Source organism: Nipponia nippon, unplaced genomic scaffold, assembly GCF_047370975.1.
Source record: "Nipponia nippon isolate SJK-2023a ecotype South Korea unplaced genomic scaffold, ASM4737097v1 scaffold_16, whole genome shotgun sequence".
NCBI lineage: Eukaryota > Metazoa > Chordata > Aves > Pelecaniformes > Threskiornithidae > Nipponia > Nipponia nippon.
This window is the reverse complement of record NW_028262332.1, coordinates 9,359,720-9,371,989: the sequence shown is the minus strand read 5'-3', so window position 1 is coordinate 9,371,989 and position 12,270 is coordinate 9,359,720. Positions and strand designations below refer to the sequence as shown.

Below are 12,270 nucleotides of genomic sequence, written 5' to 3'. Positions count from 1 at the left end.
ATGTGATTTGTACACGCATTTACACATGTACCTTTATAGACAGCACCTTTGTCTCTTCAGCTGGATGTTAAACTGCCATAAACAGAGCACCCAGAACCCAAAGCAACTGAATTCCCTGGTTCCTCTTGACAACTTTTGGATATTGGTGTTCATTGGTATATCTGCAGTGACTCCTGTCCTGAAATTTCCACTGGTTCACCAACAGGTAAATCATAAGGCTGCTAATTGGGATTCCCCGTGGGACAGGGCAATCTGGCAGGGTGCACTGAGCCCCTGGGCAAGCACAGCAGCCTCCGTTAGTATTCCAGAGCAGCACCGCTCATCAAATTTTCCCTGGAATAATTATCTGGAATCCAGAACTGCTCAACAAGTGGGTGACACGGCCCAAGAAAAATACACAGCTGGAAATATAGCAATATGTCTGATTTCTCCAACTTGCATTATAATCCTACATCATACTTTATAATGACTAACCCTCCGGCTGTGTTTTCACTCCTGAAATATATTAACGTCAGCTGCTTTGCCTGGTTCCAGGCATTAAAAGCACTGCTGGATTTGAACTGTAATCCTGGATGCAAAAGTGTAATCCAAGCAGGACTAGTACATGTGTGTGTAACTGGCCAAAACACCAGATTAAAGGAGCAGCATCTGCCTCAAAACAGCCTTTGGAATTCCCGTGCTGTTCAGTGCAAGGAAATGAAACGACTCACTGGTTTAACTTTCATTTCAAACTAACCCAAATCCCCATTTCTCATCTTCTCCTTGACTTTTGGGGAGGATTACAGGGAACCTTTTGGACATGCTCTCTCTCCCCAGCACACAGGTACCCACACGCCTGGGCTTGCTCTGCAGGGGGCACAGGCAGGCAGGGTCCCACGCACCCCAGAGACACGAGTCCCCTTCCCCAGCCCTGCTCTCATGGAGGGTGCAATGAAAGGCAGCAAAACCCAGGGGCTGTTTGTTTGCCACTTCAACATTCCTCCCAGGTTTCGGGTTGGCAGGAGGAGGGATACATGAGAGGCGCCTGGAGTTTCGGGAGGCTGCAGGACCGAGTGGAACAGCTTTCAATTATCACGCGCCTCAGACACAGTAATGAAAATAGCATCCTGCCGAGCGCAATCGCCACCAGCAAGGACAGCTTCCTAAAGCACACAGCAGCCCGGGGTTTCTCTCCTGTGTGGCTGTGTATCCTGCCTACACGCTAGCCACATTGGGCTGCAGAGAAACAGATACGAAAGAGGACAAACTCCTTGAAGCAGAAGGAACAGGACTAATTTGCAGCAGCTGAGGATCTGGCTGCTGGGTTTCTTGCTCTTGCTGGACCTGGACATTGGTGGCTGTTGCCTGGACCTTTAGGATCAGGTGCCACCCCACGCTGGAGGCATTCACACATAGCTTGGAAAGCTCGCCTTGGAAAGTGTTGGGCTTGGCTGTCTCTGCTCCAGGTTTTACTTCTCTCAGCTCAGATGTTATAAGCTGGAGCCCGGGAGCCAAGCTGCTCCGTGGTGTGAGCACACTGTCCCCTGTCAGAGGGTAGTGGGAGAAGGACGCATTTACACATCCTCATTATAGTCACTTCTTGTCTTCTTGCCTGTGCTCCTCCCAGCACCCTTGTTTGCAATTTTCACATGTTTCTGCTCTGTCTCCCTGGACCATAAATCATACACCCAAGAAAGGCAAACTGGGCTGACGGAAGACATCAGCAATAAGCCAGACAAAACAAGAGATGCCATGGCAGCAGAAAACAGGACAGTGCTTTAATAATAGCATCTATTTTATTTATCATGCCATCTAAAAGTTCTCGCTGTCTGTGACTCAATACTCTGTGCCAGGGGACGGGAGGGACAGCTGGAATGTAATAAGAGCTGACCTGAGCTGTTATGGAGAGCTTAAACAAAAGACAACTAGGAAAGAACCCGAAGGTTAAAAAATAGTCTCAGTAATACAGTTCTTCTGCTATTGCCTTGTCTTAAATCTTTCATGGGTGATGCACACTGATCCAACACTACTGCTGGATCTGTCTCCCCATTTGGGATTAACGCCTGGGATGGGGTTATCACGTTCTCTGTTATAGCCGGTATTGTTATTTGCACCAGAGCCAAATGGGTGTGAAATGCCACCACCTGATCGAGACCGCCTATCACCGGCTTTGCTTGGGAGGAGGTGACGACCCTAAGTGCCACCTGATGACAACCAGACTCCTCAGGCTTACAAACCTTCCTGGAAGGACATGCCACGCTTTGTCCTAGACGTACTCATCCAAAGCGCTGTCCTTCCTCAAGCTGTGCTGCTGCCTGGCACACCATAAAGTGGAACAGGATCTTCTAAATATAGAGGGTTTTAATGGCTGCAAGAGGTGAAAATATCCTGGATCCATTTATCTTTGCAAGGGAGCACCATGGGGATTTCATAATTAAACTATGCACATCCAGTTGCTATGGAGCTTTTACCAGTTCCTGTATCCGTCATCCAGAGGAAAATGGGTCAGTGTAGCTTTCTGCAGTCACCGGCTCCCAGGTCTGGTTCCTCCCTCATAGGCCAGCATTTGAGCTCGTCGTGCTGGTGGAGGTGGCCACTGTTTGCACCAGCAGCCAGGCTCGGTGCTGAGCAGGGACCTCACAAGGGACTCGGCAGCATTTTGTAGCTCCCAGTCTCACAGCCATGACACGGCCAAGCCTACAGGGGTCTTCACCATGTCACGCCAATGCGGTCACTCTGAACTCAGACCTTGCAAGGACCCATTAGAAAATCTGGCTTAATTTTTCGTATCTTCAGCAGTGTCGGTCCCAACTTTCAAAAAAACAAGCAGAAGAAAAAACAGCCTTGATGAAGACCACAGAGCAGGCTGGTTGCTGTTTCTCTCCTTCATTTTCTGGCCATAAAATTCCAATTCCAATTTTAGACAGGGATGTTCTTCCTGGAGGTAGCCTTTCTCTACTTATCTTAATTTTCTGTGAAAAATCGTCAAGAGCCCTGCCACCCTGTGCGCAATTCTTTGAGAGAGTTGGTATGACAAATAAAATACATCCCAGACACTTCCTTCAAACTGCTTTGGGAAATATATGTGTGTTTCTTCATCACCTTTAACTAGGTTTACGTAAAAGGTCAGAGCAGCTGTGTCCTCCCTGGATCCAGAAGAGGAAAAGCCAAAACAGACAGCTGAGCAGCTGTCCTCAAGGTGGTTTTGACCTTATCAGATGTAGGCAATGTAGGAAAGCACATTAAAAAAATATTTCTGGAGCAATTAGGCAGATGCCTCTGAGACTGGGACAGTGAAGACTCCTGCACAGCCAGCATGGGTCCATGACGTGGGCTGGAGCAGCACCACCTCCGAAAAGTGTCAAGCAAGGGAAAGCAGTGGGGTATGTGCATAGATTATGGGTTTAATTATAATCTCCCAGCCCCCTGTTTGGAGCAGTCAGAGGGATACATTATTATTACTCACATTCAACGCAAGAACTTTCAGATTTCCTCTTTTTTAATCAGTTAAACCACTGGAGATGATTAGTGCTTTGCTGTCTCAAGAATATGGTTCTTGGCAGGAATGTCCATCCCGGGAGCCGGCTGCATCAGCCCGCTGCCTCCAGCGAGGGACAGCCAGCTCCTCCTGGGCACCGGGCATGGCCACGCACGCCACGAAGACTGGCTTCTCCGGGGCAGCAGGATGGGACCAGCCCGGTGTCCCCACCGGAGGACAGGGATGGGCTCGGACTCTTCCAATTATTTTACCTTTGGCTCGTGTTAGCCGCAGGACAGGGGTGGCACCATAAAAGCCCTAATGAGCACTGTATGCAGAGGGGAGACACCAAGGGATTTCTTTTCTCACAAACACCCAAAGCTCTGGGCCAAGGTGGTAATTTATAAACCTCATTATACCATCAAAACAAATTGGCTGGATGCTTTGAAGTGCCACAGCTTTTATGCAAATGCAACAAAGGCCTCTCTTGGGCTGTTAATGGTAAGAGCTCAGAGAAGTGCCATAAAAATAATGATGCACAGTTTTATGGTAAGGAGAGACTTCCGAAGGGAAGAGGTGATGCTTGTGCACATCCAACGGCCGTGGAGACTTGACCCAGCCTTGCCCACCTGCTCAGGCTAGGAAAACACCATTGAGCAACCACCAGCAGTTCGCAAAGCCTGGGAAGATGCTGCCCTGTCCCCCATCCCCATCCCAAAGCTGTGGTGTTTCAGAAAAAACCCTGAATAATTCCCAACTCCAAGTCTGGGCTCTTGTTAGCATGCTCCTCACTCCCACTGCAGGACTAAGCCAGGATCTGACTGCTTTCTGAGCAAAATGCAGAGTCCACTTAATGAGGCTTAATTAAAACATAGAGACTGGTGCTGTGTCCTGCAGCTGCAGGCACCTCAGCTTTCCCATTAGTACCCAAGGGTGCTGGCAATTAAACAGCACTGGCAATTACTTGTTTACTGTTTTTGTTGAACTTGCTGTTGTTTTTCACTCTCTTCCAAAAAGGGATGCAGACCCCACACACCCTTTGATCGAGCTGGAAACTGGGCCCTGCTCTGAGTTAGATTTGGAGAGTTATCAAAGACTTGGTGTACCTGAAACACAGCTGAACTGCAGGGAAAAAGAAAATTACCTAATTTTAATGTAAAAACTAATACTGCAACAGAAAAAAATTAAATATCTCATTCTTTGATATTTTCTAAACAAAGGGGTAGTCCCAGAGGTGAGCTCCAGCCCTGCCAGAGAGGAGGAAAAGCATATTGTGCAATCCTGAGATTTTCCAGTGCTGTTTTGTGCTCCTGAGGTTATACCTTGTACATTTATTTATATGCCGGTGACTTAATTAGATGTTCTTTTGTCTCAAGTGGCAGCGAGATGAATCAGCACTCTCCGTACACATGCAAGGTCTCTGCTCGGGCCCAGCTCCCGGCAGCCCCATCCCTCTGAAAAGCCACAGCAGGGAAGGGGGGGCTGCTCTCGCCCCTCACCCAGGACCCCAACCCAAAGCCCCCATTGCTGCATTTTCTCAATTTTGATAGCACTACCACCAGTGATTAAGAGCAAGGGCATCCCCATGCTATCAGTTGTGTCTCAGGCTGAAGAAACCCAAGCCCCGACGTGTCCCCGGGGATGACAGGCTCGCTCAGGGGCATGGTGGGGCACAAGTGGAGCTGGTCCTGCCTCTCCCTCCCCTCTCATCCAAAGGACTCACCATGGGTCAACTGGAGCTTATGTTGCTTCTTGTCAGGCAGAAGAGCCAGAGAAAGCAGGTGAAAAGACTTCCTGTAATTAACCTTTTTTTGTTTTTTTTCTGCCTTTGCTGATTATCCCAGAAAAGAGCAGTGTCCCCCCATCCTGCCCCAGTTCCCAAGCCCTGGGAGATCGCTCTTACCTTTCAGCACAAACAACATGTCCCCTGAGACCACCGCAGAGAACCTGCCCTTTGCAGAGCTGAAGACATTTATCCAATAGCCCATTAACAAACCCAGATAAGCACCTGCAAACACAGGGGTATGGGGTGGGTATCAACACCCTGCTCATCCCAAGCCAGCCCAGCTGGGCAGGTCACAGCCTGCAAAGCCACCCTAAGGACCAAGATGAGAGGGAATGAGGGGACATTTGGGTCCTGAGAAGTGCTGATCTACCTCAGGGCATGGGTGGATGCCCCACCAGGCAGGACCCCAAGGGTGGCCTGTCACCCAGCGGGAGCAGCCGCATCCCGGTGTGTGGGCAGAGCCCCCCAGCACATGTCGGTGCGGCTGCTGCAAAGGGGCCCCGACTTCTACGCTGATTTTTGCTGAACTGATTTTTTTTCCAGCAGAAGAACTGGTCTCTTGCTGTTTTATAAGCTAAGCCCACACGGTCATGTTCAAAAAGTGATGCAAGGCTGAATTACAAAGTTTTACACATTCCCCCCAGTATCTGGCTTCATTTTTCATCAATGTTTTCATCTAGCATTGCCAATATCATGTTCTAAAGAAAACACATGACTCTGTCAGCCAGATGTCTGCACTCCAGCATGTTCATTTGCAACCAGCAAGTTCCTCCCGGCTCAGCAGAGGTGCTGCCCACCCAATTCCTGCACCAGCAGCGCAATGGGTGCGAAGCACGGAGTGGGTGCCAGTGCCCAGGGTACAGTGCAAGATACAGCGATTCTTCCCAGCTCTCTCTTGCTTTCACTTGGGCAGGATTTTTCGCTAGCAGATGGGAGTGGGTTGCAGCATTATTTGATTGCTACCTATTTATGGCAGTCTCACAATCTTCTGTTCCACCAGGGCAAGAAGCCATTTGCAGGGGATTGGACATATGAGTGGGAAGTCGTTATGAATCGCTTTTCTTCAGCCCAGTGATTATGCAAGAGAAGATGGAGTGTCCAACCTGCAGCGTTTGGCTGGAGGTCTGTCCTGCAGAGACGGGTCTGTTAGAGGGGCAGGGAGAGCTGTGCCACCCCCCAGCAGTGTCTGGTGGGATGGGGTGTCCTGCCTGAGGATGGAGGTGACAAACCATCCTGCTCCCCCCAGCCCAACTGCCAGATGCCTGCGCTGCTCAGCACTTCACGGGAGTCGTAGTCTGCTCCCGTCTCATCGCACCCAGCTTGCTGTTCTTCCAAACGCAGTTGGTTTTAGGGCTTGCACAAAGCCTCTTTGCATTTGTATTTTCAGTGAGAAATTGTGATTTAGCAATGAAAAGCAAAGAACAAAAGCCTGGCTAACCTTGCATTGCACATGCTGCCTGCTGAATTTCCCTTACAAACCAGCCTTCCTCAAGCGAACCACCCTGTTACGAAGAGTTAAATGGCTCCCCAGGGCAAAAATCTCCTAAAATAATAAAAGAACAGTCCACACTCCAGCACAGGAGTGAATTCAATAGGAACGGGGCTTCCCAGGGCTTTGCATGGCTCTGGATGTCCCCTGCACCCCCAGCCCAGCCACCGGGCCCTGCTGCCCGCGGGAGCAGCTCCAGCCCCAGCCGTGCCCGGAGGCGCGTGGGAGCATTTGGCAGGGACTCGCCTCGCTCGCAGCCGCGATGCATCGGGAGCTGGTGTCAGAGCAAACTTCTCCCTGTACCTGGGGTCGCTGGCGTTATTACTTTCATGGCAGAGACAATATGATTTATTGAAGCTTTTTTATTTCCCAGTGGCTCATCCAGTGCTATATGTGTAGGGAAGATAAACTGTGTCATTATTGCCCTGATCTCTAATCATGTCACATTTTCAGTTTCTCTGCGGTGACAGTGACATGTTTTGGTCTGCTCTGATGCAAAGATAAAAACAAAAAGAGGGGAAAGAGGAAGGGGAGCAAACGCAAGTGTGATGCTAACTCCATAATAACATTGTCCTGGCCTTTCCTCGAAGACCAGCACAGACATATGTGACTGCTCGGGTCTGCGATGTCACTGGAGGTGATGTGATGGCAGCGTGTGATGTCATCTGCACGCACATAGGAAATGTGGGGGTATCCGAGTGGAGTGTTCTGTACCCCATGGAGCCAGAACACGTGCTCATCCGCAGCAGCCGGGCAGCGAGCTCTGATGCAGGTGTGAGCCTGAGGGAAAAGCTGCAGTTCAGCCCATTGCCTGAGCTGCAAGCTGGCTCCACCACAGCCCCCAGGCATCCTGCTGCTGGAAGCAACGGGGGCTTTGCTGCCTGCGGGTATGGCAGAGGCTGGGCTGGTACAGCCCGTGCACCTTCCCAGCCCTGCGTGCCCAGAGTGACGGGAGATTGCTTACCCACAGAAGAGACCTCCACTGCTCATAGCATCCACCCTAGGAGGTCCTGAGCAAGGGCAGCACAGGCTTGTAAAGGCTCCAGGAATCTTATTCCAGTTTGCAGAAAAAAAAATGGGATTTTTTTATCCCTCCACATAGCAAGGCAACACACAGAAAGCAGGGAAAAACCCCTGAAACCAGCCATCTGCCTCGAAGCTAGAAAAGCGCTCACACGGAGGCCTTTTATCTGCTCCAGTGATGAATTCCCACATTCATAAGCATGCTAATGGCACACTGCTGTAACGCCTCTGGTGCCTCTCAGCCCTGGCAGGATTTTCCCTTCCAACATCAGCATCTCCTTCCTTGGGCTGGGGGTACTCTGGGGTGCAGCGAGGGGTGTGAGGGGCCACACGTAGCCCTCGACCCTGTGCACAGCCTCGACACGCGAGGGCATGGGCTGAGCATCGCTGCAAGCTCTGGTTCCAGGGCCTCTTCCTTACCTGCCTGCAAGATGGCATTCGATATGTAGGGCAAAAGCTCCACAGAAAACACTTGGCGTTTTTTTATGCTATCATTAAACAAGGGAATAATATGACCAGATGCTCTGAAAGAGACTGCTGGATTCATCAGTGAACAACAGAGAAGCCGTAATGATTAAACATATTAGGTAGTGAAAGACAACAGAGGATTAATTTCAGCACTTAATTAGAGTACCTCTAATCTTCCCCTTCATTACTATTTTCCTTCTCTTTCCTTCCCTACTTTGTCCACATGTGCTTCCAGAGAACATCCTTCAGGGAAGAGGGAGGTGTGAGATATGCCAATGTTTATTTTAACAGCTCCTTTTTTAGGGCTTTGCTGTGAACATGCTCCTCCTGTTGAACGGGCTTGTTGCTATGGGATAAAGTGATCCAAGTTCCCTGGTTTTGTACTTTTTCTCCCCTCTGCTTACAGGCAGCTCTCGTTCCTCACTGAAGGACACCCTTGGGCGTGCTCCCCAGGCACCGGTGGCCTGGCTGCACGATCCCATGGAGTGTCCCTCCCCTGCCCCTCCATTCCCTTCATTAGTGCTGCCAGGGAATTCATTAGCTGCCACCAGTTTTATGCCTTTACGGAGTTTCAGCTGCAACTGGGCTGAAACCAAACCCAGCCAAACCCACCGGGCTGCGTGGGCTCCCGCAGAGAGCAGGCAGAGCCCTGGCAGTGTCTGCACTGCCCGAGGACTCCTGCGAGGGTCGGGGCGGGCGTTTGACGTGACAGAGTACTTACCGTATTGATTTAACAGATGGGAATTACAATATTAATACTGCATTTAATATTTAAAATGCAAAATGTATTACAGCAACACTGTGGACTATCAGGCCTGGTAGCCTGTTTCCAGCAGCAGCTACTGCTGCACGCTTTTAGCAGAGCGCATTCCAACTCCTAGCACAGTCCATTAGATAGCATCACCCCCAGGACAAATTTCTTCCTGACCCTTAGCTGACAACCATCATGCGCCCTGGTGCATGAGGGTTGATTGCCCTTCCGCAGGTTTTATCCCATCTGGTTTAACTGCAGAGGCTATTTTTATGCTGAAGGCTGGAACATTTTACAGCTCTTTATCCCAGCTTTGTGCATGTCCGGGGCGGCGGGGCCGGGGTTCCTCACCCTGGCTCCCAGCCGGGGACGGCCAGCACCACGCTCGTTGCTGCTGTAATGAGTGGGAGAGTGAACATCTGGCAGTCGCAGAGCAGCTTCTATTCGCTCGCATTATGATAACACAGTAACGATGGCTGGTAATTAAAAGTCTGACAGTTTTTCCTGTGCAAAACACCAGTTTATTGAGTTTTTGAAAGAAAGTGTTATGGCTAAAATCTGGGCACAGAGCCCTGTTCGTTTACAACAGCTTACCCTCCTCTGTCTTCCCTGCAGCGACGGCTGTGCTCCAAGCACCTGCGCTTGAGTGGTGCTTGTGTCGGTAACGTGTTAGGTACTTCGGGAAGCCCGGCAGAAATTCAGGATCTCCTTCTGCAGAACGCCCTGCGTTTCCAGAGGCTGGTTTCCTTCCCAGGGATGAGCGGGGTTTTGAACCTAAAATCCGCAGAGGAAAACCAGCTCTAAGCCCTGTGTCCAGCAAGGAGACAGATGCTCAGACCTGTCCTGGTATCAATTGTCATCATCATCACTGCTGTCACTGCAGCTGTAGCAGAGGATTGCATCCCTGTTTTGCTCCATTCACCGCAAGTCCTGAATGCCTCTGGCCACTGCTGCATCAGTGATTTGGGCTGATTCTTCCTGCTGTTTCAGGGGAAATGATAAGAAAGAAGAAATGTGGAAGTTTGGAAACATTTCTCAGCTCCTGTCTAAGCTCTTCAACGTGCCGTGCAGCCTGTGCGTTAGGAGCTGAAGGCTGCCAGCTCTCGAGCGGTGTTTGCAGGAGGAAACCTTGCTTGAGAGCACAAATATTTGTGCTCAAAGACAGTGGGCCTAACCAACACCTTTTCTTCATGCAAACTCCTCCTGGATTGCAGGACTTGCCCAAGTCTCATTTCTCAAAGTGCTATCTGAACCCCAGCTCCCAGGGCCGCCCCGTGGTCCCTCTCACCGTGGCAGTCCAGAAAGCCAGATCCGTCCCTTCATCCTTCCGCCACGTCTGCTCCCAGGTGATCCCACGCTTGTCCTTGCTCATCCTGCTCGTCATGGAAAGCGAAGCCAAGTGCGTGGTGCCACCAGTGTATTTTCCCTGGACCTTGCTCCTGTGGCTGAGCACAGCTGACTGCCCGGTGCTCACGGCCAGGATCACTGGCACATTGGTACTCAGCTGCTAATTTAAAATCCCAGCACAGCTATTGAGACTCACCCTTGTGGCTTCACATTGCAGAATTGCAATAAAACTTTAATTGAATGCCTCCTTCAAAAAGGGATCTCCCTGAGTTAATGTCAGCCCCTCTGAGTGACCCTTCACAGCCACAGTATGTCTATTTTATTGTGGTACGCCATGGCCAATTTGATGGGAAAAGGAGACTGCTAAGGCCACGGAGAGGAAACACTTGAACATTCATTCAAAGTGACAGTGCCCTAGTGCAATACGACTGGTAAATGCTAAATTGCCACAGATGGCAGATTTATGTTTCCTTTCCCCAAGGTCCCTTGCCTGGGTTGCTGGGGGCTCGCTGTGCGTGTTTGAGGTAGGACCCACATTGCTGCTGCAGGTGCTGATCTGCCTGTAGACACCTTTTTTTGGTAGCCAGGTGCTCAGAAAGTGCAAAAATGGGCAAGTATGCACAGAAGGGCGTGAAAAAAATGATCCTGAAAGTGATGAGGTCTTTAAAAGCCAGATCAAAAAGCCAGACGGAGGGCGAGAAAGAGCTCAGCCCTTGTCTGTCGAGAGGGAGATGATTCACTGCAAAGCAGCCCCAGAGCTCAGAGGATGCTGAGGGCCAGGAGGGAAGCAGCAGCCTATGGACAAACGCAGTAGCAGAGAGGCTGGAGGTGGCCCTGAGCCCCTGTCTGGGTGTCAGCCAGTGGTCGGGGATGCTGCGCTCTGTTCCAGACCAAAGCTGTTTCTTAGGGTCATTTCCACCTCCTCTCGGAGGACAGCAAAGCCACGAAGCCGCTGGTGCCCGGAGTGGCCACGGCTGCCTGCACAGCGAATTCCTTATGTAATCACTCCTTTGCGTTCCTCTTTTCATTCTTTTTTTGGTTTTATTTGACAGATTTGCTTAAAAAACAGCGTGGGAATACAAATGACATGTTCAATACAGATCAGCTCATGGCTTTACGACGTCCCAAAGAACATAAGTACCGTATTATCACAAGTCCTCGGCACAGGCTGAGAACAAAAGCCCAGTGCACGTCGCTTCGGCACAGTGCTGTTTGTCATGGCTTGCACAGATCCCTCCTTACGGCTCTGCCGCACACCAAAGCCGCTTCCCGCAGTCGGCTCCCCTTGGTGATATGTGTCCTCCTATGATGCTTATACAACAGTCTCTTAATGGCCATGAACTTGTTCAGCCTGGCAGACCTGGGGACTATTTTACAGGAGGAGGAAGCTGTTGGGGGTTAGTTAAAGCTCTGTGGGCTGGTGCCTGTTCTGCTGCAGACAAGCTGCATCCCTCCTTCACGCTCATCGGCCCTCCCTTCCAAATGGCTTGGGAACCATTTTTTAAGAGGTTTTAAGCAAATCACAAATCACTTAATCCCTCTCCAGGTCAGCAGAGCCATCGCTGCTCCCCTTGCTTCACGTTGGCTCTGCAGATTGTAGGAAATGCTCGGTGCTGGGCTTGTCGCTCAGCTGCCCACCTCCCTGGTTTTTTGGCCACTGCAGTAGATCAGGCCATAGACTCAGCCGAGGAACCCAGGTGAAGTCTGTGCGACTCCATGCTTCACAGGCGAGACCCGTTTTTCTTCTGTGTTCGTATCTCGTAGCTGCACTCCTCCCGCTAACAGCTGGCGCAAGACAGTGAGTGTAATCCATGCCCATCTGGCTTTTATTTATTTATGACAGGCCTCATCCTGCAATGTGCTGTTGGGAGGAGCTGAGCCTCGCTAACTCCTTTTTCCCCCCTGCAGAAACGGAGGGTCTCGGCACCTACGGTCATCTGGTAGGAACA

The 12,270-nt window shown here is 50.5% G+C and overlaps 1 long non-coding RNA gene across 1 annotated transcript; it reads right to left on the bottom strand.

The window, feature by feature from the left end:
• Positions 1–1,438: 1,438 nt before the first annotated feature.
• On the bottom strand, positions 1,439–5,394 carry LOC148056253 (uncharacterized). Its single transcript, XR_015703744.1, has 3 exons — positions 5,361–5,394; positions 5,181–5,251; positions 1,439–4,579 (listed from the first exon to the last, which is right to left on the bottom strand). It is a non-coding gene; the product is annotated as an uncharacterized LOC148056253 (long non-coding RNA).
• Between the last annotated feature and the right edge of the window lie 6,876 nt (positions 5,395–12,270).